Source organism: Peromyscus eremicus, chromosome 2, assembly GCF_949786415.1.
Source record: "Peromyscus eremicus chromosome 2, PerEre_H2_v1, whole genome shotgun sequence".
In the NCBI taxonomy this organism is placed as follows: domain Eukaryota; kingdom Metazoa; phylum Chordata; class Mammalia; order Rodentia; family Cricetidae; genus Peromyscus; species Peromyscus eremicus.
In genome coordinates this window covers 110000049-110026510 of record NC_081417.1, presented here as the reverse complement: position 1 = coordinate 110026510, position 26462 = coordinate 110000049, and the positions used below count along the sequence as shown (strand labels likewise).

At 41.3% G+C, this 26462-nt stretch overlaps 1 long non-coding RNA gene across 1 annotated transcript; it reads left to right on the top strand.

Moving 5' to 3' along the window:
• The first annotated feature begins 1931 nt into the window (after window positions 1–1931).
• LOC131903782 (uncharacterized) lies at window positions 1932–22698 on the top strand. The gene is made up of 7 exons (XR_009377597.1): window positions 1932–2037; window positions 2903–2927; window positions 5962–6033; window positions 7747–7799; window positions 10699–10860; window positions 13144–13254; window positions 22570–22698. It is a non-coding gene; the product is annotated as an uncharacterized LOC131903782 (long non-coding RNA).
• Window positions 22699–26462: the final 3764 nt, after the last annotated feature.

Genomic DNA, 26462 nt, shown 5'->3' with positions numbered 1-26462 from the left:
TGTTTATTTTATTATTACATTTGTAGATGACCTGTCAGAGAAAGTGAGGTATTGAAATCACCTACTGTGGTTGTTTCAAAGTAATTGGCCCCCATAATCTCATAGGGAGTGGCACTATTAGGAGGTGTAGCTTTGGAGTGGGTATGCCCTCATGGGAGAAAGTGTGTCACTGTGGGGCAGAGCTTTGAGGTTTCCTATGCTCAGGATACTTCCCAGTATCTCAGTTGACTTCCTGTTGCCTGCAAGATAAAAGACTCTCAATTATTCCTCCAGCACCACGTCTACCTGTATGCCACCATGCTCCCCACCATATTGATAATCAACTGAACCTCTGAAACTGTAAGTGAATCACCCCAATTAAATGTCTTCTTTATAAGAGTTGCCATGGTCATGGTGTCTCCTCACAGCAATAAAAACTTTAGCTAAGGCAACTACTATTAATGGATTGATGTTAATCTGTATCCTTAAAGTCAGTAGTACTTTTTTGTTTTTAAATGAAATTGAGTACCTCAGAATTTGGTGCATATATGTCTAAGGTAGTAATGTCTTCTTGGTTAACTGTTCCCTTTTTTAAAATGACATATCTCTCTTTATACCTTCTGATTGGTTTTCGTTTCAAACCTATTTTTTCATATATTAGGTTAGCAATACCTGCTTGCTTCCTGGTCCCATTTGATTCAAGAACTTTTGTCTATGCATTACTCCAAGGTGATGCTTGTTTTAAAGTTAAGATGTGTTTCTTTTGGATAAAATAAAATAGATATTTTTCTTGATCCATTCAGCCAGCCTGTGTCTTTTGATTGGATAATGAGGCCATTGATATTTAAAGTTATTGAAATATGTGTGCCTGTTGTGGTCATAATGTTGTTGCTTTTTGTTGTTATGGTTTGTGTTCTGGGTGGTATTTTGTGTTTTGATAATTATGGCTTTGTATTTCCTTCCATAGTTTCTCAGCTGTGCTCATCCCTCTCTTCAGCACAAAATATTGCTTCCTGTATTTTCTTTAGCTTTGATTTGTTGGATTTATAATTTTTTTTAGGTTGTTTATACTGTGAGAAGTTTTTCTTTTTTCCTTCAATCATAGCAAACAGTTTTGCAGGCCATATTATTTTAAGTTGGCTATCATATTATTTCAGGACTTGGAATACATTATCTCTTCTGGCTTTCAAAGCTTCCTTTGAGAACTGGATGTTAGTTTGATATGTTTGCCTTTATATGTGACTTGTGTTTTGTTTGTTGTTGTTGATTTCCCAGTTGTAACTTTCAGTACACTCCCCTTGTTCTGTACATTTAATATTGAACTATGGTATGCCATGGCTATTGTCTTTTCTGGTCTTGTCTCTTTGGTATTCTATGTGCATATTTGTATAAGTATGTCTTTTCTTAGTTTGGGGAAGTTTTCTTCTTTAATCTTATTGAAGATTTGGTTTATGTCATTGAGTCATGATTCTTTTCCCTCATCTATGCCTATAATTTGAAGGTTTGGTTGTTTATTTTTCACAAAGTTTCAAATTTCCTACAAGTTCCTTTCATGTGAGTTTTTTTAATTGTCATATACTTTGCTTATTTGTTCTAGATCCTCTACTTTGTCTTCAAGTCCTGATATTCTGTCTTTTGCTTGATTCATTCTGCTTGTAAAGCTTTCCTTTGAGTTTTCTAGTTGAGTTATGGGTTTTCAATTGCGTCTTCATTTCAGCTTGAGTCCTCTTCAATGTTTCTATCTCCTTATTGAGTTCCATTCTCAAGTCCTGGACTGTCTTCATCATTTCCGTCAGCCTTGTTTGTTTTATGTTTTCTTGGGCACCCCTCAGGCATTTGTTCTCCTTGTGCTCTTTTTCTTTGGTTCCCTTGAGCTGTTTCTTAGAATCTTCTTAATACTCTAAAGTCTTTGATGGAGCATGTGATTGTTCTTTTAAATTCTATGTGTTGGGGTTACAGTACTGTTAAGTTCAGGAAAGAAGACACTACCTTGATCTTTCATATTGTTGGTATTTTTCTACGAGGTCTTAGCATGTGGACTTATTTTTTTAGTTCCAGGTCTGGTATAGACTGAGCAGATTGGGGCAGAAGAGAGAATATATATATGTGGGTTACACCTGGAGGGTGGAAATGGCTTGGGAAGAATGCGTTATGTGAGCAGAGGGGACGAGGCTGGTGTATAGGGTGTGCCTCCTGCTCCAAGCTTGGTGTATGAGGGTAGATCTGGCTGGATAGAAAAGTTGCATGTGATGTGGGAGTCACCAGTTAGTTGGGAGAGTCCTGAAAGAAGCCAGAGATCAGTTGTGGCACAGACAAACGAAGTCAGACCAGGCTGGGGGTATGCATGTAGGACCCAGGCTAGACTCTGCTGGTTGGGGAGGGTACATGGATGGGGAGGGTCAGGGACTCTCACAAGGCTAGACTTTAGAGACATCTGTGGGAGAAATGTGGGAAATCTAGGTTGTTGGAGAGGTTGGGTTTGGCACAGAAGGGACTTGTGTGTGGTGGCTTGTAGTGTGGGTCCTGGTGAAGCCTGTAGTTTGGTTGTGCAGTAGGCAGAAGTAGCTAGACTAGGCTTTGGCATGATATAAAGGACCCAGGCTGGCTGGTTGGGGAGAAGGTATTGTTGGGGAGACTCACCAGGATACATACTGGAGACGGAGATCTGACTAGTCATCATTCTCAGCCTCAGTTCTGCTCTGCTGGTTAAACCCTGACTGATGCACCCTCTTATCAGAAACCCTCTGTGCCCTAGTATTCCTCTGTAGTACAGCAGCTTTGATGCCGGCAATGTTCCCTATATGATGTAGTTTTAGGCCTCTTCACCATCCTGGCCTTTGTCCAAACATACTATATGTTTATTTCTCTCTCTTCTACAATGTATTCATTCACTGAGTATTTAATGCATTCCTACTACAAGCAGGAGTTCTCTGGAGGTACAACAAAAGGTAAGATTTACCAGCTCCTGTATTCATGGAGCTTGGATCCCTATTTTTTTTGTTTTGTTTTGTTTTGTTTTTCGAGACAGGTTTTCTCTGTGTAGCTTTGGTGCCTGTCCTGGATCTCACTCTGTAGACCAGACTGGCCTCGAACTCACAGAGATCTGCCTGGCTCTGACTCCCAAGTGCTGGGGTTAAAGGCGTGAGCCACCACCACCTGGCTGGATCTCTACTTCTGATGTCATATTCCTCATAGAGTAAGTCCAAAGAGGCAAGGCCTCTCTAGTTTGACCACTGGGACTATAAATACTGTTCATTGCTGAAAAGAAGCATTGATCACAGTTAACGAACAGTATTTGATGGCCTAGCTTGGCCAATAGTTCTACTAAAGTCCACTCATTTAAACACTAGTCATTCCATATCATCATCGGGGCATTCACATGGGAGGCATGTTCTTGCTCATCTCTCAAGTGAGCCAAGAGAATGCAGAGCCAAATACAACACTGGGTTTAAGACTCCAAAGACTAGTTTGTAGCCAAGCATCAATCGGCACATGGCCTTTCCCTCCAAGAGATGTCTGGCTGGTATTCATTGGAGGATCAAGTTCTGTACAGGTTCTCTTGTCTCTGTGGCCCTGCTTCTGCCATTCTGCTATTGGAGTCTGCCATCCAAGCAAGTCGGGGGAAGAGCTTTTTGCTCTTCAAAGGCTCTACAAGGCAAATTACCCTAAAACAGTTATTTCTGTAGTTGCCAGTCTGGAATTATTTCATATACAACAAAACGTGAAACCTAAGACACTGTTCTCTACTAGACTGGTGAGACTTTGTTTTTAATTGAAAGAAAGATTTTTTTAATAAAATATATTCTGATCATGCTTTTTCCCCTACCCTTATTCCTCCTGGCTCCTCTCCATCTACTCAATACCCTTTCTTTCTTTAAAAACAAACAACAAATAAACCAACCTAACAAACCATCTCTCTCTCTCTCTCTCTCTCTCTCTCTCTCTCTCTCTCTCTCTCTCTCACACACACACACACACACACACACACACACACACACACACCACAAAAACAGAAGCCAAAATATACCAGCAAAAACCAATAAGAAAAAAAAATGACCAAAATGACCAAACAAAGCAATTTGAGACAAAATGTCTGGAAGAATATTTTTAAGTTTGTTTTGTGTTGGCCAGCTACTTCTGGGCATCTCCCTTGAAGTCTGGTTAATATATTAATTAATTAAGTAATTGATATCTTAATTAGTACCAAGTGTGAGACTCCATTGGAGAATGTAGCTAGAGTTTTCCTGCCTGGCCCACAGTCAGGACAAATCTCTCTCACCTGCCAGTCCCACAGCCACTCAGACCCGACCAAGTAAACACAGAGACTTGTATTGGTTACAAACTGTATGGCCATGGCAGGCTTCTTGCTAACTGTTCTTACAGCATAAATTAATCCATTTTCATTAAGCCACCTTGCCACGTGGCTTGTGGCTTACCGGCATCTTCATATGCTGTTTGTCATCGTGGCGGCTGGCAGTGTCTCTCTCACCCAGCTTCCTGTTCTCTCAATTCTCCTCTGTTAGTCCCGCCTATACTTCCTGCCTGGCCACTGGCCAATCAGTGATTTATTTATTGACCAATCAGCAACACATTTGACATACAGACCATCCCACAGCAGAAAACCATTTTTTTTTTCCTTTGTGAGTAGGAGTCAATTGTAGAAGGCTTTTTGGTTAGAGGTGGGATCCATGCCCACTTCCCTCTCTCAGCACTGGGATCCCATGTGACTTGAACCCGTGTGGTCCTGTGCATATAGCCACAGTCTCTGTGAATTCATATGTACATCAGTCCTGTTGTGTCTGGAAGATGCTGTTTCCTTGGAGACATCAGTCTCCTCTGGCTTTCTGAACATTGTCCTGTTGTAGGTCTCTGTGTTAGTTCCCATCTCCTTGTAAGGAGATGCTTCTCTGATGAGAGCTCTGAGTTCAGCACTGATCAGAGTCCCAGCCCAGTGTGGTCCCTGGTACACAAAGGAATAGGATGGCTAGACAGGCAAGCCGAGAGGGTCCTTGGGAAAGAACAAGCTGGATCTGTACCAAAAAGCAGAGTCAGGCCTGTGGGACTTTAAGAAGAGCTGTGAGGAGAGAAAGGGAGAGAATTGTGAGCATGCACTATGGGCAGGGGTCAGAGGGTAGGGGGCTGTGCTCACTATCTCATTCCATCTTTTGTTTGTTTGTTTGTTTTGTTTTTGTGTTTTTCGAGACAGGGTTTCTCTGTGTAGCTTTGTGCCTTTCCTGGATCTCGCTCTATAGACCAGGCTGGCCTCGAACTCACAAAGATCCACCTGCCTCTGCCTCCCAAGTGCTGGGATTAAAGGCGTGTGCCACCACCGCACGGCTCATTCCATCTTAATAGGCCCATGTGGACAGTGTCATCTCAGCCTGGCTAGCTCTTCTGCAAGCAAATGCTTTGCACTAGTAACTCCCTTTATCAATAACTTTCTGAGATGCCAGGGCTATGTCAATCTTTTTCACTACTGTGTGCAAGTGCCTAGGCCAGTGCCTGGCATAATAACATTGAAGCCTAAAATAAATATTAAAGAATGCACACATTTTATGTACAAGCAAACTAAAATGAACACCACCATGAATTCCAGGCTGAATTCTGAGGTGAATTCCAAGCTCTTTTTCTCATCACATTTTTTTTTTCTTAGCCATACACTGGCTTTTCAGAATGAAGCCATAGTAGGCATTTAGTAAGAAGGCTGTGTCCTCTTTCCCAACTCTATTAGCACCCCACTCCTTCACCCATTCATCTTGGCTTTCATCTTCTCCATGTTGACAGCAGAGTGTAAGCTAGGCTCTCCATGCCCCCATCCTGATGTGACCTCTGCCTACTCCTTAATGAATACAGTGTTTTTATCAGTCCTGCATGTTTCCCCAGCTCTTGCTGAAACTGCTATATGAGTTAGTGTTTCCCTTTAAGATGATATTGTCTACTCACACACTATTCTGTGAAATAAATGTCAATTTGCTTTCCTAGGTCCATACACTGCCCAATGAAGATTCCCAATCCACTAAGGCATGAGAATGGAGAGTCTTGGGTTTTGAGAAGGTAGGAGATTTATCCAAAGAGAACCATGGCAGCTCTCCTAAATAAACCATCATTTTAGTGCCAGAGTTTACAATAGAAACATCTCAGGCCACTGATAAGAAAGTCTATGGTTCAGAGGTAGTTTGAACTGCTGCAATGAGCATTAACCCAGAGAAGCAAGTCTCTCAAAGATATGAATTAGGAACCCAGGTACAGGTCCTTCATTCCTCCATACTTCTCTAGAGGAATGTTCCAGAAAAGTGGCCAGCATTTGTGTCAACCAGCACTAAGAAGCCCATACACAGCTTATCTGTAAAAAGATAAAATTGTCTCAGAAGAATGGAAATGAATAAATGAGAGGTGAAGCTTGCCAGGTTAGTGAAGGCTAGCTCATAATGCTATTTTTTAAGACAAGAGGGAGCAAGGGCAAAATATCTCAACTCCCAACTTGCTATTAAAATGCTTTGGATGTAGTTGGAAGTCTCAACGTATCTGGAATTCTGAGTTACTTTCAATGCTAACTCATAGTTTGACTTTGGAAGTTCCTTCCTATTCAGAGGCCTTAGCATACTTGGTCTTAAATAAGAAAATGCAAGGTAGGGGGACTGGAAAACTTCACATGCTGAATAGCCTCCTTCTGAACTGTTCCTAGAGGGCCAACTAGCCTTCAGTGGATGTGATTAATAAATCGCAAAAGATAAATAGAGTACGTTAAAAGATTTTATATTTCTTATTTAAATTTTACCTGTCTTTACTTCCAGAAGCCTATCATTCAACTCTTTCCAATCCAATAGCCCTGCATAAATAAAGACCAAATAAATCAGGAGCTGGGTGCTTTTAAACTCACTAAATGAAAGCCAGTATTCATGCAGCCTCCCTCCAAATTAATCACCAGATTAAATGCGAGACGTGCACACCAGATCAATAACTTGAGACAGAGACGTCCTGCCTGTGCTGCAGGAAAATTCCACTTCCTTTCAGATGTTGTTGCTTGAAATGTCAGGAAGTTTCCATTTGTCTCCACCCTTGAAAATGCCACCATTGCCATCCGCCTGTGTCTTGCTTCCTTTCTACAGAGAAACACAGGCACCTTGTGGAGGAAGCCCACTTGTCACAGCCTCTGAGGGTCTCAATATAGGCAGTGTGCGGAGAAAAGCATGGAGAACTTTATGTGGATTAACTCATTTAGTCCTCATAACCTTATCCACCAGCCCCTTCTGTCTCTTCTAAAGTGCTATTTACAGGAATGCCAAGGGGTGGAGCAAAGACCTCCCCCCTAGCTCAGCCAGGTGTAGACCCTTCCAATTACCTAGTAACCATGCACAAGGTCAAGCAATCTTCTAATGCAGCCCTGCTGCATAAAGCAAGCTCAGATCTCACTAGGAAACCTTTGTGGGCCTCCACACTGTTCTTAACAGCTGAAGACACAAGCACGTGGTGTTTTGTTACCTGCCTCAGTTCATGACTGGTGTCTCAGCCAGTTCAAGTTGCTATGAAAAAAATACCACAAACTAGATGGCTTATAAACAATGAACACTTATGTGTCATAGTTCTGTGGGCTGGGAAGACCAAGATCAAGGACCTACAGAGTTTGTGGTGAAGCTCTCATCCTCATTACTGGCTGTCATGTTGCTGTGACCTCATAAAGTAAAATGATGAAGGATCTCTCTTGGTTTCAATGGGTTAATCCAATTCAAGTGGGGATTGTTCTCATGACATATTCATCTCTCCAAGGCCCATCTCTGACATCCTCGCCTTAGTGCTGGATTTCAACATGTGGATTTAAGGTAAGGCACACAGAGAGATCCTGATCTTCATAGCTGTGAGTAGACGAGCTGTCCTGTCTACCAGAGCATGCTGGCTTCACTCTTTCTGACTTGACAACATTATTTCTTTCTTGACTTTCTACTCCTCTAGAGCTCAGAATTCCCTGAAATAGGGGCTGAGTGGTTCACAATTTTGTATTCCCCAAATCTAGCTCTGAGTTGGCACTTCCTGAATTTTAAATGAAATAAAAGTGACTTATGCAAAGAACAATAGATGATGGGTATTGAACAGCAAGGTCTCTGACTTGAGCAGATGACTTAGCACACTTGAATGTTGTAGACGTAGACATCATCTCACATGGAAGATACTCGGCCAGACTGGGGCAAAGCAAAGTCAAGATTGATTCAGACAATCGCTGAAAAAATAACAGGGAAAAAAGGAACAAAAAGAAAACACAGGGAAGAGATGCTAAGCGAACTCCAAAAGATGACCTTTTGAAGGCCTACCTCCTGAGTGTTCTTAAGAATCTGTGTGCTGAAGCAGTTCAGAGGGCATTATGAGAGCTGGTCTTAGGACTGAGTGGGACCTAATGCCTATTACAGTCAAGAGCCGTGTGTGTTGCAATCAAGAGTCTAAGGCTAATAGTTATGCCACAGAAGGAAAATGGTAACTGTGTGGTCATTAGTAGAATTCAAACCCAGGAGTGAATGAGGCATTGGCAACATCCAGGTTCAGTGAGGCTCAGGGGAAGTGAGTGTACTTATATTCCATTAGCAAAAAATGCAGTTTTGGAGTATCCATCCAAATCTCATCTCTCAGATTTTGTCACTCTGAAATACCACCACCTGTCTGACAATTATATTCTCAAGCATTTTCATTCCAACATCATTCATAACAGTGAGTTTCTAAAGTAGAGCAATGGTTTGAAAAATAGATAGCATACTCATCCAGTAGTTAAAAAGCAATGAAAATATATGCATTGTTGACACAGGAAGACCAGACTGGCAACTAAAAAGTGAACTGGGGTTCCACAAGAGGCCATGGAACACCGCTTCAGCTCTTTGTCTACTCCAATGGGACCATGCCTATGTCATACATCTGCACAGCTAAGTGGCTGGTGATGAGGGGTTAGAAGTTTTTAAAATATTCCTCCATGACTCCCTCCCTCCCTTCTTTCTTTCCTTTATGATATAATGAACATAGCTGCTACAACAAAAATATCATAAACCAGAAGGCTTGTAAACAACAAATGTTTACTTCTTCCTATGCAGAAATCAGAAAGACCAAGATGAGGTCCAGCAGATCTAGTGTCTGGTGATGGCCATCCTTCTTACCAATGTCATTTTCTCACTATGTCCTTATCATATAAGAGAAGGAGTAAGAGAGATCATCTCTCTGGCCTCTTCATTTTCTCAGAGCACCTATTCCTGCTGTGAGGTATCTGCCCTTGTGATCTCATCAAGGCCCCTCTTTTTAATACATCATCTTGGAGGCCAGAACTTCAATATATGAGTTTAGAGAGGATGCAAGTACTCAGACCATAGCAATGCATTCTATGTATCTATCTGTCTATCTATCTAGTTATATGTCTAATAATCATCTATTTATATCTATATATAAATACATACACATAAACACATATATACATATATACTACTTTTTTGTTTGCTTTTAATTTTCTGGTGTCTAGTAAAGTTAAAACAAACCCTGTGGCAGTGATTCTCAATCTGTGGGTCAAGACTCCTTTGAGGTTGAATGACCCTTTCACAGGAGTGACATATCAGATATCCTGCATATCAGATATTTATATTATGATTCATATCAGTAGCAGAATTACAGTTGTGAAGTAGCAACAAAAATAATTTTATGGTTGAGGGTCACCACAACATGAGGAACTGTATTAAAGGTTCACAGCATTAAGATGGTTGAGAACCACTGCTCTGTGGGTCGATGCTTGATTCAGAAGGGTGTGCTGTGTTTTACTGTGACAGAGATATCAAATAAGCCATATGCTAATATAGAAGGAAATGAAAACAACCACAAGCATCAGTAAAGAAAACAACTTGAAAGGTAGGAGAGGGTCAAAGGAGAGGAGACCTGAGCCAGGATTAGCATCGGAGAATCTTCAGACCTGTAAGAGCCAAAGCCCTGGTGATAACATAGGGACTGTGGGGTTCTACTGCTAGAAAACCCCAGGTGCTTAGATCATGTTTTCCATCTCCGAATGGGGCACAAAAGAAGCCCCATCTAAGAAACAGCCCAAGTTTAGCTCTCATTGGGATGGTGAAGGAAGAGTGTGAGAGCAGGAGGGAGGGTTTGCTTGTCTGCTCCTCCCTGCTCAGGCAGCCTTGAAGTACACAAAGGAAACTCAGCCCATGGAAATTCCTGGGAAACTGTGATGGAGCCTAAATAGGAAATGCCAATGAAGACAATTCCCAGTGCCAAGTCCAAATGCCAGTGTTCAAGCTACATCCTTCAAAGAAACATTGTTGCCTGTCAGTTATGGGTAGAAGACTAACAAGAGGCTGTAAGCAGGGTCCACTCAAAGTCCACCTGCTAAATGTTTCCTGCATGCTGATTTATTTTGTTTTATTTTATTTTATTTTTACAGTTTAGGACTGAGGCTTAGGCAAGTTTAGCAAACTACTCAAGGTCACACAGCTAAGGGAGATGGGATGATATCATATAAAAAAAATCCTTTGCTGCTCGGCTAATATGGACCATTTTAAAATCTTTATTTCATGACTCACTACTTGGGTGACTTTGGAAAACTGATTTTCCTCTTCTAATACACATCCCCATCAATAGACTCCAGATCACTTTGCCTACCTCTCAAAACTGTGGAAATATCGAATTAAGGGACAAATGTTGCCGACTTGACACCCATTTCCTTCTTCTTCTTTCTCCCTTGAGCTGCAGTGACTCATCTTCACATGGGCGTGGTAAAATGTATCCTGTTAAAAGACTTCCACTTTCCAGCGGCAACTAGGGGTGGTCACGCTACATCATACTGACCAGTGAGATGTAAGCAGATATCTCTGTGAAGTAGCCAGTCCTGAAGAAGAAAGCTGAGACTTCTTGGTAAAAGCCTTCCCTGGTTTCTCCTTGGGATGGGGAAGGGAGACTTAGAGCTGCAGCAGCCATCTTAACAAAAGGGATGAGTCTGGATCTCTGGGGAGCTTTTGGCTTGCCTTTACTCTAGCTTGGTGATAAAATCCAAGGATAGCTAGTTTCAGTTGACTGTCTTCTTGACTGATAGAGTAATCAAAGGCTTTGACCCATCACATATACCCAGTGGACAGAAGCTTTTAAGGAAGGAGTTTAAGGCCCTGTACCCTCTACATGTAACAGAATTCGCTTGCACTACCAAGCCCATCCCAGTGGGCACTGCGCTCCCTTCCTTTTCTCTCACTTGCGCCCCTCCTAACTGAGGCACACAGTCCTCTGTACCTGAGCACCAATGTCAGTTGAAGTGACATAATGTTCGTAAGATCCCTAGCACAGTTCTTGGAACAGATGTAAAACAACTGGACTTTCCTTTTTTACAGATGTTGAAGGGGCATCCGCAAATGAGTCTTGATGATTTATAAACACATTGGCAAAGTTTAAAGGGTAGCACAACCTCCACGGTGCAGAAACCCAATTAGCTGTAGCATGGAGTCCAGTTCTCAGCTCCTGCCTAGAGTTTTGGGCTTGGTTTTCAATCCCCAATTTCCTTGTGAAAGCACAATAGGGATTTGTTCCTGCTGTTGTCGCTCATCTGATTGGTAATCATTGTTTGTCCCTCCCACTGAAGATGAGAATGGCATCTCCTTTAGCTCTGACTCCTTAGTAACTCAGCACATACCATGGATACTCAATAGATTACAGCCAAGAATCAAGTCAGTGTCTAGGAGTCCATTGACAAGGTTTTAGTCCCCCGCCCCCCGGGCCCCCCACACACATCCAACAGAGCTGAGCATTTGCCATGCTTTCTTAGCTTTACACATGGAATTTCTTGGGCTTTGAATTCTCTTCCTCCAGTTAAACTTTCAGGACCTTCTTCTTACTCAATGCACCTACCTCAAACAGCACTCAGGCAGTTCCCAAGGCTCTTCCTCCCTCTCTTTTGACATACATTTTCTTTCTCTGATAGCATGCGACTGCTGTAATTTATCTATATGTGCTCATCTCTGCCAGACTGTAGGATTTAAAAATAATTCAAGGATTTTTGTCAGCTGCATTAAAATAGAGGTTCTAAAACATGGTAGGTGCTAAGAAATTTGATGAACTTAGTCACACCAAATTTAAGCTTTGACTCCACCCCCTTCCGCTTAACACTAGGCCTGTAATATCCAGTATAGATAGACATTAGGTATCTGCTGCAGGCCAGGCATTTTTATGACCCATTCTGCCTCCAGAATAAGTATGAAGAATGTCCTTGAAAAGCTGTGACTTCATTGTGGAGATGTACTGCACTTACAGAGATTCTTTAGAGATTGGTATAAGTTGAAGTAATGGTCTCTTTAAATCTTATCTCTGGGGTGATTGACTCATGGCACCTCATGGCCTTAGTGAACCCCTGTGATCCTGTTTACACTCTGAGACCCTGTTCCAAAGGCACCAGATCCTGACCCAGGCCAACCCAGAGTATTTCAAATAGAAATACAATCTTTGGAATGGGTCGCAGAAGAGAGTGGGTGTTTTGAGCGGTGAGTCACATTGGTGGCAGACCTCCAGGGAAAAAGGCCGTGAAGAATGTTGAGATACCACAGTGGCCCTCAGTCCTCCTATCTCGGTAGTTCAGCATTTCCTTTGATTCTCTGAGACACCCACAGCATCCTTCCAATAAATTTCCCCTTTGCTCAAGCTAGACAAAATCAATTTCAGATGCTTACAGGTTTGAAACAAATGTCATAACCAATATGTCTATGTCCCTGAAGAATTTTCTGTTTGGTTTTCTGAACTGGTCAGAGTTTGTACCAACTGCAAGTAAAAGAAAGTCTACAGTAACAGTGGCTTTTAAAATATGCTTATTTCTCTCCATTAAATGCAGGAAACTAGATCTGGTCACATGGTCCTTAGAGAACTAAGTACCTTCTCTTGTATTGTTTGGCCAGGCTTAGGAGGTGACTTCCATTCTATGGACCAAGATAGCCTTGCAAACTCCATCCAACATGTCATTATTCTAGCTGATAAGAAGGAGTAAGACACATTTTGCCCTTTAGAAATATGTCCCACAAATTGAACATAAAACATGTGCTTACATTCCATTGTCTAAAATATAGATATGCTACTGCCATATTTCTACTCCCTTCCATCTTCCATCTGCTCCCCACTCCCAGACTTACTGCTTCCTCTTTTTTCTGTTCTCTGTCATGGTAGGCTGGCTTTTGTAGACTTCTTCAATGGGATATCATACATCTGGATTCTATGGTTCTAGTGCAAAATATGGGGTGTCTAGAAAGAGATTATAGAGCGAAGAATGGGGTACAGGTATGTATTCCTTTAAATATCTTCTTCAAGGTTAATTAGGCCAACTCTGTCCATCAACTCAAGATTACTGATTTTTGCAAAAGGATTGATCCTACCTCATCCTATCTCTTATAGGTCTTGGTAACTGTTACTTCCCTTATATCATCAGGTCCTAAGGAGGTAATAGCTCACTGGTATGATATCTATGTTGCTATATAATACTTATAGTTCCTCCAAACTTGTCTTTGTAAATATCTTGTTTATTAAGAAATTCTCTTTGGCTCATCCTGCTTTGATTATATCATCTGTATTTGGTTGAGACTTTGACATATCTACTTAGCTTCAAGATTTTGATTATAAACCACATATCTAAAAAAGAGAAGGTTCCATTACTATGTAAGAAGAGTCACTATTACAGAACAATCAGCATTTGCGCTGTAGTCCTAAGTCCCAAATCCTTTTGTTGTTGTTGTTTGCAGTTCTGTATAAGTCAATATTTTGTCAACATTTTATCCTCTGCTCTTAACTGAATGTTAGAAATTGCCATCTTTGTTATATCATAGAAGGCTGTTGTTGTACTATACAAGGTCTAGTTCTCTTCTAAATCTGATCTCCAAGAATTAATTTATCAATTTGGGGGAAGAGATGTTTTTTTAATGCTGGGGACTAAACCAGAGTCTTGAGCAATTAGACCTATGTATTAAACTCAGCTGTTCCATTTAGTTCTATTTACTTATTTATTTATTTAGTTAGTTAGTTAGTTAGTTGGTTAGTTATTGAGTTTTGTGTCAGTTGTTATTCATGAGTCACAGAAAGAAATGTGATGGTACTGTTTTCAAGCTCCAGGAAAGAAATACAGAGCAGAATGTGACAGATCCAAGAGGTTACCCAACAAAAATCAGGACAGTAGCCTTGTTCACTCAGAGTGTGACTATTAGAACAAGCAAGAGATGGAAGGCAGATCAGTGGACAGGAAATACACACAGGAAGTGTACAGACCTAGGTAACCCGACATCTAGAATCACATATAAAGACAAGTAGATACTAAGAAATGTCCCATCCCTTATAGAATATTCTATTTGACCAAAGCAATATCAGGGTTTCAAATATATGACCTTGAATATTTGAATATTCTTATTCAAACCACCACATTCACCTGTCTGTGATTTTAATTTCCAGTAACACAATTCAAGCCCAAATAAGTTTTTGCTTTAATTAATGTAGTTTCCTGTAGGGCCATTTTTTTCCCCAAAGACCATTTTTCCAAACTAAAAATGATGGCAATTTTCTAAAACACCAAACAGATCATGTTATCTACCCACAGAAACTATTAAATTGCTCCTCACTTTTCCTAGAGTTAAAGTGTTAGTAAGACCTCATGTTACACCACAACTATGCATCCGATCAGCTTCCTCTTACTCCATTCTGTTTCTTCCCTCCTGACACTTCATTTCCCTAAGGAAATTACATAAGTGGATCTAGAGAGATAGCACAGCTGTTAGTGACACTGAGTTTAATTCTCAGCAACCACATGGTGACTCACAACCATCTATAGTGGAATCTGATGCCCTCTTCTGGCACAAAGGTGTACATGCCAAAAGAGCATGCATAAAATCAATCAATCAATATTTTTAAAAAAAGAAATTACATAGGCTTTTTCATGTACCCACATGTGTGTAGTACATGAATGTGACTTTCTTTCAATATCTTTTACTTCCCTCACCTGGCACTTTCTCTCTAACTCATCCATCCACAGTCTACTCAAGTCTTCTAAATGAAGAGGACAAAGAACAGGTAGGGCAAATGGAGACAAATAACAAGATGGTAGGTTGAGGTACCACAATATTTCTAACACATTAAACATTAACATCACAATATCACTAAATACAAGTGTATGTAGTTGGAGTATTGAGATTCAAAGGCAGAAAATGTGACAAGGTGCTATTAGTAACCTCTTAATGAAATCAGAATTAAAAAGTGGGGAAATACACTGTGAAAATACCAATTAGAAGAAAGCTTGAGTGGAATTCAGGATGAAGACTATGACCGGGGTGAGGTGGGGTGCTTCACAATGGTAATAAGGAGAGTTCTTCTGGATATAATAATCATAATTGCTACCTTTCAGCTGTAAATTCATGATGCAAAAGTCAACAGAATAAAAGGGAGAAATGGACCCAAAATAATATTTGAAAGAGTATAATACTTATTTATGAGTAATTAATATTTCAAGCATAAAGAATCACCAAGAATGAAGCAGAATTAAATATAGGTATAAACTTACTTGACATTAGTATATTTATAAATTGTTTTACCAACATCAGGAGGTTTCATAGTGCCAGAAGGTTCTACACAAGTTTCTGGGGGTAGAAAATTTATCAATGACCTTACCCAGGTGAGGACCCTGAATGCTATAATACTGAACTTCCAGGTAAGATATGCCCACTGGTGTATAATTGTTATCAAGAAAACCAATTACTTTCTGGTAGGATTTGAGACCAACTCTATAAGAGGGAATCCATATCAAGTCTTGGAAAGCTGTCAAAAGGGCTGGGTCTGTCATTGACCCTAAGGGGAATCTACTACTGATGTTTTGCTAACTGGACAGCATGTACTCTAATTATTTATGCTTATATCCTCAGATTAGTGATGTTCTCGGACCTGGTCAGAGAAGCTTCTTTTTGCAAAGGAAGGTGGTGAATATGGAGACTCAAAATGGGTTTAAGTGCTGAGTAACTGTTGAGTGTTTGGCCCTGAAAAGGACATTAATGTCACTTCCTTCAGGGCTTATGGAACATTGTGGAAGAGGGAGCCAAAGGCCAGAATATGGGGAGGAGTGGTGAAGATACCGTCTTCTGAACATGGTGTGGCTATTGTACCTATGAACTCTTAGCAATGGTGCTTACCTGGACAAGACTGGACACTTCACCATTTCATTATGAATGAGGGGAATGGTTTATGAGGCCCCACCTCTTCCTGAGTAGCTATAGACAGTTAATAGTTGCTGGGAGAGAGAAAGAGTTATATATCTCAGTAATGTAATCGTTGGTCAACAGCCCTTGCCCAAGTAAACACCACCCCGATCTATGCTCATGCAACAACCTTAATGAAATGCAGTGGGTAGCCCCCCCACCCGCACTCCAAAACAAACAAACAAACAAAACATGAAAGTAGGAGAAGGACTTGTTGGGCAGAAGAAGTGGTTTGGCAAAGAAGAATTAGAGAGGATAATGGGAGTGAAACACAATCAAACTACATTATGCATGAAATTGTGAAAGAATGTATTTGAAAAATGATTTCTTGGCTTGTGTCTTAGGGTTTCTATTGCTATGAAGAGACAACATGACTATGGAAACTCTTATAAAGGAAAACATTTAATTGAGGCAGGGGCTAACAGTTTCAGAGGTTTAGTCCACTGTCATCACGGCGGGGAGCGTGGTAGTGTGCAGGCACACATGGCACTGACTACATCATGATCAGAAGGCAACAGGAAGTGACTGTGACCCTGGGCGGTATCATAAGCATAGGAAACCTCAAAGCCCACCCCCACACTGGCAACACTTCCTCCAACAAGGCCATGCCTCCTCCAACAAAGTCATACCTCCTAATTGTGTCACCCTCATGAGCTTATGGGGGGGAGGCAATTACATTCGAATTACCACAGCTTGTGACCTAGTGATCTGCATTTCCAATAATATCCTGCCTCACCACACTTCCTGTCTTGAAATCTTAGGTAGTTTAAAAGTAGAAAAAGTTTTTGTGATTAATAAATCCTCTAGCTGTACTGTTGAGATAGCCTTCAAGCTTTAGGTCTCTCACCTTTCACTTTAGAAGCTAATACTTCAGTTTTGTGAAGAGGACAATCTTCCAGGCTTGACCACTAGCACCTCAACCACCACCGTCTCTATCACTATCACCATGTCCACCACCACCACTACCACCACCTCCACCACCATCTCTACCATCACCACCACTTCCACCACCACCACCATCATCCCCACATTCACCACCAGTTCTACCACCACCATCTCTACCACCACTACCTCCACCTTCACCATCACCACCATCACCACCACCACCACCACCACCACCACCACCACCACCACCACCACCACCCCACTACTCACCCTTGGCCTAGCAGTCTACTAATAACTGTAGTGGGTAGTTGGGCATAGGGCCACAGAATGCTGGGTATCAGTAATCAGTCGGGTTGTGCTTTAGGCTGGTAGTCCAGAAAACATCTTATAACTCCACAATGCCAGATTTGTCTGTAGCTCCTGACAGCACAAATCCTGCTCTCACCTGAACAGTGATCTTTGCTTTTAACCTCACATTTCTTACTTGGGCTTGCTCAACGCCACCAGAAAATTTTATGAATACTCCTGAAAATATAAATTGCCCTGCAAGTCTTTAGACTGCTAGACCAAGGCTTTGGCAAAGTAGTCTGTGCACATGTTCTGTCTAGAGCCACAGAACTGCTTAAAGAAAAGCCTGGAACCAGCAAGTGGTAAAGCTTCCCCCAGGCTTACAGATGTTCCCAACAAATGTAGGGACCATGCCAAGAACTAAACTCATCGGAGCAGTTTCTTATCAGCAAGCTAAGATCAGCAGTAAACATGAGGCTTAAAGTTACCCATGCTTCCAGAGGCCCTGTCTTTGCTGTTCTGCTTACAGCATGGTCTTTCTCCTAAGACCTACATAATTACTTTAATTCCTTCCTGGAGTGTGAAGGCAGAGAAGAAGGTTTAGCTGCTTTAAACTCAGCCTGTAGTCGCCAGGCTTTCAGAGGCCTGGTGTCTATCTAAGCTTCCTTGTAGTTTTATAAATATAAATACTCTGTAGGCTTCTGTTCAATTGTGAATTTCTCCAAGTATGGAAGATATGCTCATTTCAGTAAGCATCAAAGTGTTCCCTTAAAACTCCTAGGTACAGTAGTTATATTAATATTTATTTAATACACTTTGCCTATTAATATCAGCGTTTGATCCTCAACAAAGTCCTCTGGGCTGAAGGACACCCTCATCTTCCAAATGGAAATGCTGAGACATGGCTGTTGTAACTGAAGACTGAGAGCCAAGAAATCCAAGTTCAAAATGCCTGTGTCTCACTGTGTTCTATTTCAGCAAACACTTGCTGAGTGTCTGCTAAAAGCTGGGCATTGGACTAGGCTCTGGGGATGGCAGTGAAGGCAAGAGCAAAGCCTGCCCCATAGAACTAACGTTTCGCTTCCCATTTATCACATGAGTTTGTGGCAGTTTCCTTTAACCAATCTCTTTTTAAGTGCTTCTGATTTAATGTCCTTAAAAATAATGAGGGACAACATACTGATTTATAAATCTATAGCTCAGCATGTTCCATGAGTCACATTTCACAGAATGGGAATTAGAAAACTCAAACGTATGAAGATTCATTCAAGTTCTTGATTTCTATTGCTAAATCACCTCCAGAGAGCGTGTGACAATTCACACTCCCCTCAGCTCCAGGAAATGTCCATTTTACCACACTCTTGCCCAAATCAAATACTTTTTCTCATGTGACCCTTGCCTACTTAATAGTTGGCAGGTTCATAGACTAGTAGTAACAAACACTGCCTTTGTTTCAGTTAGAGAACATGACTTACAGTGATTTAAAATAAAATAACTGTTTGCTTTTAAAAGCCACACATTCCTTTAGACTCACAAAGAAAGAAAACAAGGCCTAGGAATAGCCTTATTAAGGTGTCGATGTTGATCTGAGAAACACAACTGACAATAAAGATGCACACTGACATCTGTGTCCCTCCTTCGAGGGGACTCCCAGTGTCCCTAACCCTGTGGCCATGGCACCTGTGAGCTACAAGCTTCTTTATGAGGAGTGACTGGCCCACTTCTGAAGGAATGCAAAGAACTACCATGCTGGAACAGCATCAGAGCTGGCACATTTTAGAGTCTTCCTCATGCTCCTTCTCTTAGTCTCCCTTCTTAGGACACACAGGAAACATCTGTTGCACCTCTGTCCAGATGCTCATTGTTAGATCTCAGGCAGTCCAGAAATCTAGAAATGAGCTCGAGCTGGACTGCAGGAGAATTTGGTTAAAAAGAAAGCCAGCATTCCACAGAAATCTGTGAAACTGGTTCTCATCTGCCAAAAAGAGTCCTTTCTCTTACCTTATAGCACCTATCAGCACATCAAAGGTCAGCTCCAGGCTCCCTCAGTATCACAAGAATCTGTTAAACATTTCTAAATCCACACTGGCATCCTGCCCTTCCCTCCCCTCAGCTACCTGTTCTCTTTATAATCTACAAGATTTATCCACCTCACTTTCTCTATTTCTATTTCCATTCTTGCTACTTTCTCTTTCTCTCTCTTTCTCTCTCTTTCTCTCTCTTTCTCTCCCTCTCTCTCTCTCTCTCTCTCTCTCTCTCTCTCTCTCTCTCTCTCTCTCTCTCTCTCTCTCTCTCTCTCTCTCTCTCTCCCCCCCCCTGTTCTCTATGTCTTGCTCTCTTGCTGTCCCCACTATTCTCTCCTGCTCTATCCCTGGCCATGTCCAGTCTGTTTCTCTTTCTCTCTGCTCTGGACCCTTGCAGATGCTTTTGGATATTTTCTTTCTCTTATCTACAATAAAAACCTTTCCCCTAATGAAGCAGTCATATCAGAAGTTTCTTTACTATGCCCCCTTGCATGCATCTGGTACTGAAATCCAGGAGGGAGACAAATGAACCTCCTTCCAAGGGACCTGGCCTCTCTTAACTGAACCACAAGCTGCTGATTTGACTCTCCCAATGTATGGATCATTTGTTTCTCCTGACTTCTGCCATCAACCATATTTGGCCCTAAAGTCTAGAGTTCAGCTACTTCTACACTTCTTCTCCTACTCACTAAGTGTCCTCTCAGTCTCTCTGATTCCTATACCCTGCTCTGCTTTCCAGGGCACACATCATGTAGAAAGATTGTGCTTCTTCTTAGCTTGCTGGGTTCTGCTGTACACATTTCTGCTTCTCCACTGTGGTTCAGGGTTTTTCTCTGCTAAGGCACTTAGCCCTCTCCCTCTATTGGAATCCTCCTTTTGGTGGAGTTCCTGTTTGCAGCCCCTTTCCCCAGGCCTTCCCCACCTCCTCTTTGCCCTGTTTCTGAAGGATGTCTTCTTTCCTGCTTGCTCTATCTCTCAGCTTGCTGCTGGGACTTGCTCTGTCTCTCTTGTTTGCCTGCTGATGCCTAAAACCCATGGCTCTTACTAAACTGCTCACCTGCATTCTCCAATCTTTCCCTCCTTGGACTCATACTCCATTAAAGGCTTTCTGTCTGTCTTACTGCAAACAGCTTGGCCTCAGTGCAGCTCAATTGTCAAAACCAGGGCACACCCAATTCCCAAATTCTTGAAGATTCTAAGAACTTCTGCCACTGCACAAGTAAATGATCCTCCAAATATCTTTCTCTAACCTTTCTTTACTCTCCACTCTTGAAATCTCTTATCTCTAATCCTTCTTTGCTGTCTGCTCTCAAAAACTCTCTTAAGACCATTGTTTAAATTTTCTGTATCTCAAGACTTTTAAGGTTTTATTGGATATGGGTAAAAGATCTATAAAATCTATAAAAAAGTTAATTTAAAATTTGTAGCAGAAATGGTTGATAGTTTTAAAAATCCATACATAGATAATCTTAAGTTACTACAGCAAGCTTTTATGTAACTTAGACTCAACTTTTATTTAAAATATAAATAAATTCAACTTTTGTTTAATTTGCTACAGCATACTATATATATATATATATATATATATATATATATATATATATATATGTAACTTGAATTCAATTCTTGTTTATGGAGAATAGAACATACTAACAACATATATTTGATGATTAAGGTTTATAAATTCCTAAGATTGTAAAGATCTATTAAGGGTAGCAGAAACTGACATGAAGATATATGTCTAGCCTCTTTGTCTTTATTAACTTGTTAAATTTTAGCTATTTGGATAAACTGAGTCATACCAAAAGCTGTAAAATACCCTGTAATGGCACACTATGAAAGGATCGGGTTTCCAGTCTCTGTGTCTACTGTATTTATGGTTTAAGGTTTTATATTTTCATGCTAAAGATTCTTCAATTCAGAATTTGAAGCCGGGCGGTGGTGGCGCACGCCTTTAATCCCAGCACTTGGGAGGCAGAGGCAGGCGGATCTCTGTGAGTTCGAGGCCAGCCTGGTTTCCAAAGCGAGTTCCAGGAAAGGCGCAAAGCTACACAGAGAAACCCTGTCTCGAAAAAACAAAAAACAAAAAACAAAACAAAAAAAAAAAAGAATTTGAAGGTTCAAACTTAATAGGAATAAAACTGTAAAATCCTAATCTTATTTAAAAAAAACCTGCTAACTTGTTATAAATGGTAAAGACAATTAAGACATGTATGTCAATGGTCAGTCAACTTACATATATATTCAATTCTTTAATGTGCTCAGAACTATGCTTGTTGTAGTTGAAGTACAAATGTAATTCATTGGGATAAGCTTTAGCCTTCTGTGCAGGTTGCCGATGTTAAGTCCAAAGCAAGTTTCTAAAAAGAAGTAAGGTTTGTTTAAAATCAAGTATACTTAGTAAGTTAGATGATGGCTCCCAAACTCCTCAGAGAGATCTGCTGAATATGCACTTAAGGTGTGTAATGAAAAAGGCTTCCCCTGATGGTTAGAAATACCAGCTTCTGGTAGCAGCAGTTGAACCTGTCCCTAAAGATTTTAGTCATCAACACACTTCAGCTGGAGCTTGTTTCAAGTGTGGTAACACTGACTACCAGGCAAAGAACTGCCTCATGCCTCACCTGCTGCCAGGACCCTACCCAAACTATGGACACTACTGGGTAGACTACCACTCTGCCTCACCAAGGTAGGCCAGTCCCCAAAGTTCCTCCTCTACCAAAAAAAAAATCTCTCAGAACTTCTGAGTCTGGTAGCTGGAGGCTGATGCCACTCTGTGTGTGACAGCTGAAGACTTAATGCTGTTCTTTACGGCAACAGAAGACTGAGAACCTCCACCCCAACAAAGCCAAAAAGGTCACCATGGAGGATCCCAAGCTGGCTGTCCAGCTAGTGAGTAAGTCTCTGTCATTCTTAGCCAACACAGGAGCTACTTGGTTTATACTTTTTGCTCACATTTTTCTTTCTCAGATCTCTGTTACGGCACTGATGGCAAATCCTAGCTTTACCAGACAGTTTATCAGCAGCAAGCCGATTTAGCTAGCTCCTCCCACTGAAGCTGCATCTGCCAGGTCAATCCATTTCCTACTAAAAATCAGAGCTTGCTTTTCTTAGTGTTCCTAGGTCTCCTGCCGAGAAAGGCGAACTCACAGACGGGTTTATCTTGTTGACAGGCTTCACACAGCAAACGATAAACTCACAAAACGGGTTTCATGGAAGACAAACTCAAGATACCATGCTGTTATTACGGACCGAAAATTTTCTCTTTACTATTCTTTTATTAAAAGAGAACTTGCTTTTTAGTGACTGCTTCCAGTAATCAGGTGCCTAGGTCTCATGGCAAATGATTGGATGCTTCCAGATTTGGGGGTGGGGTGGGGTTTCAAGTTTATATAAGTTGTGAAGCTCTGAGGAAGTGATTTAAGGTAGGTAAAAAAAATGAGACTTAAAGATGATGTTAAGGCTTCAAAGTTCAAGGTTTAACATTAATCAATGGAGTTCTGCTGGGTTATTAATATAATCTTGGTAATTGTTATATTATGATGGTCACAGGCCCAAAAATTCAAATTTCCTTTGGTTGTTTTCTAAATATAGACTTTAAAGTGCTTCGCATTGTGCTAAAAACATCTCTGTCCAGTCTATATATATCCTCAAACTCTTCTTCCCCTTTGTTCTCTTTCCTGACAAGCAGTTTCTGTCTTATTACAAATAAATGTTTATACTTCTATTGTGTTGATAATTTTCAGGCTTTGCTTCATCCTAGCTCAGAGGCATGAGTCTACTCAAACTGTTTATGGACACTTATTACCTTCTTTGTCCAGAATGAGGATTTCAGTGCAGATTAGAGACAGTGGTCATGCTAACACCTTCTGTCCCTAGTCTACATCTGTCTTAGCAGATTTCCGCTCAGCTGACACCATCCAGAAATTTATTGCAGGCCTGCACACTGCTCCAAAATGGCCTACACTTGGCTAGCTCCAGGTGGTCCTGCTGAAGCTTTGAACTTGCTGAACCAGTCCAGCCAAGTGAACAAGAACTGGCTTGCAAACTACAGGGACTGATTCCAAGGCTATCCTTTGGTCTCCCTTGAACCCCTAGCTCTTACCCACTCCCTGACTTTGACTCATGTTCCAGTTTCCTAGACCTCTACTTCTGACAAAGACCCTTTGCAGCTGAGAAGCAGTTGCAGAAGAGACTTGTTGCTCTTTATCATCAACCAAAGGCTGGACTATTAGGTCTCAGGCAATCCAAATACCCATAGATGAGCTCAGTTGACTATAGAAGGATTTGTGGTGGTTAAATAAAAGCCAATATTCCCCCAGAGCTTATGAGACTGGCTTTCATCTTCCAAAAGGAGTCATTTCCCTTACCTCTGGCAGAAGGGACATATGACTACCTGGGACACCTATCAGTATATCAAAGCTCATGCCAGCCTCCAGTCTCCCTCAGTGTTACAAGTACCTGTTACATATTTCAAAGTCCATGTTAGCATCTTAGCCCTTCCCTCCCCCCAGCTACCTGTCGTCTATATAATCCACATGATTTGTCTAACCCACTCTATCTCTTTTCCCACTCTTGCTTCTCTCTCTCTCTCTCTCTCTCTCTCTCTCTCTCTCTCTCTCTCTCTCTCTCTCTCTCTCTCTCTCCCCTCTGTATCCACCCACTATATCTCTATCTCTTGCTCTCCTCTTGCTCTCTCAATATGCTCTGTTCTCTATGTCTTAGTCTCTTGCTGTCCCCACTATCCTCTCCTGCTCTCCCACTTCTCTATCCCTAACCATGCTCAGTCTGTTTCTCTTTCTTTGTGCTCTAGACTATCGTAGATGCCTCCGAATATTTTCTCTTTCTTACTCACAATAAAAGCCTTTCTCCTAATGGAGCAATCATGTTAGCAGTTTCTTTACTGTGTCCCCTAACATACACTTATCACCCTCATTTGTGTGAAGTGTGTGCTTTCCTTAGTCTGGCTGGAAGGGTGGAGTTGGTCGCAACCTCATCCTATACCTGTTTAGAGGACTTGATGGGTCTGTACACACAAACCACTTAGCACTGTGCCCTGCTCAGGAATACCATCAACAAATACTTGTCAAAGGAAGGGAAGGACAGACAATGAGCAATTAGCTTCAGATGCTGCCCAACAAGTCTCAAATGTTAGTGTGCATGAGATTGATCAGAAGCTTTTGAAAACGAGGCCACAGACTCTACTTTCAGAGATGTTGCTCATTACATCTCGGATAGAAGTGGTCCAGATTTTTTTCATAGTTTACTGATCACTGGACACCCTTAAGTTTTATGGCATTTCTCTCTTCCTGTGCCTATATACTCAGTACCTGGCCAACTGTAACTTCTCAAGGAGGGGGACTGGACCTTTAGTCTCACTGTTCCCAGTCTATCAGTACAAAGCAGACAGAACTGAGGGTTCTTAAATGCAGAAGCCTTGTGTTTCCCACATAAAACCTCAGAATTATAGCCACCATTGTCTTGTGCAGAATCTCCTCCAGTTGCAACTTTGCTATCCTCAAGCAGTGTCAAAAATTAAGTGAAAATTTACTATATAAAAGTGATTTTCTCTCATCTTATCCTCATCCTGTCTCCATGAGGGAGGAACTATGGCTCAGGGAGTTTGTTTCTTGTCTGAAGTCACAAAGCAAACCAACAGTAGTTTAGGTTGCAATGTGAGCATTGAGAATTGCCAAGTGTGAGCACCTCCCTGCAGCTCAGCAGACAGATGGAGAACAAGGGAGGAGCAGCACTCTTGGCCTGCTGGGGCAGGTGAGCTGCTGGATTCGGTGTATGTGTGCCTGTGTGTATGCCAGGAAATTCCTGATTATAGGTCATTGCACAAAACAGAGATTTTTCCCTTATTCGTAGATACTATAAATATAGTCTATTAAGTCACCCTGACTTCATCTCTAGCCAATCAGCCCCTGCCAGTTTGCATGCTATACATGTAGGCATGACTCAAAGGACCCTCAGGCAGAGGGTGGGTTAAAAACCAATCAGACAATACTAATTTTCATAAATGGGAACTCCTTGTCTTCTCAGTTGGCTATTCAGCTAATCGTGAGTCATGAATTTCCTTTTTAGGATAATATTTACCATAGGGCATGGCTGGTTCTAGGGTTTACGTAATATCCATTTATCTGATGGGAAACATGTTCTTAAAGCATTACCTAATGATAGATTTTACCTGATAAATAGTCCTTTGGATTAAACAAAAATGTTGAGGAAAGGCTTAGAAGGGATGGAGGGGGACAGAAAGGTGAAGAAAAATAAGCCATGGTTTGAGGGGGGATAATAATTTTCTGTGTTTCGGCCATTTTCCCAGTTTCCCGTTTCTCCTGGGAACCCTGGCTCACTCATAGTGCCTTCGCCCTCTCAGATTCGGGTCAGAAGAGTAAAGCCTTTGAGGTCACTGGTCCTGCAGGATCCATGCTTGCTCCTCACTCCCTATTTAAACTACCAAAGCCCCATTCATATGAGCCTCAATGTTTTCATCTATAAAATGCAAGTAATGGTGGTCTTCCCATCTTACAAGTTGTTAAAAAAATGAATGTAGTTAGTACTAAAAGGGTTTAAAACAGTGTGTTACGCTGTAAAGTCAATGTTCTGATACTGTTAGAGTTCTGCTGAGAAACCCGAGGTCAGTAGTAAAATCACTGGTGCCAGGTTATAGAAGTATCAAGTTGTGGAACTGAGATTAGAACTGAAGCCCATATTTCCTCAAGCTCTTTGTTCCAGCTGATGGGAACAATAATGGCGAGCCATCAAGAGATACAGCAACATGTGCTAAGACACGTGAAATTACCATCTTTTGTTTGTGCCAACCAATATCAAATTTATGGATCAATTTATGACCAGAGAAGTCAATCTAAAAGAAACCTTACAGGTCATTTCATCCTCTTATTTTCTATAGTTATGATTTATTTGGTCTGCATAGTATTGGCAGGTCAAATGAATTTTCAAAATACATGGGGCATTTTTTAAAAATTATGTGATTTCATTTATCACTTACACACACACACAAATATTGAGGCAGGGTCTCACTATGTAACCCTAGCATACA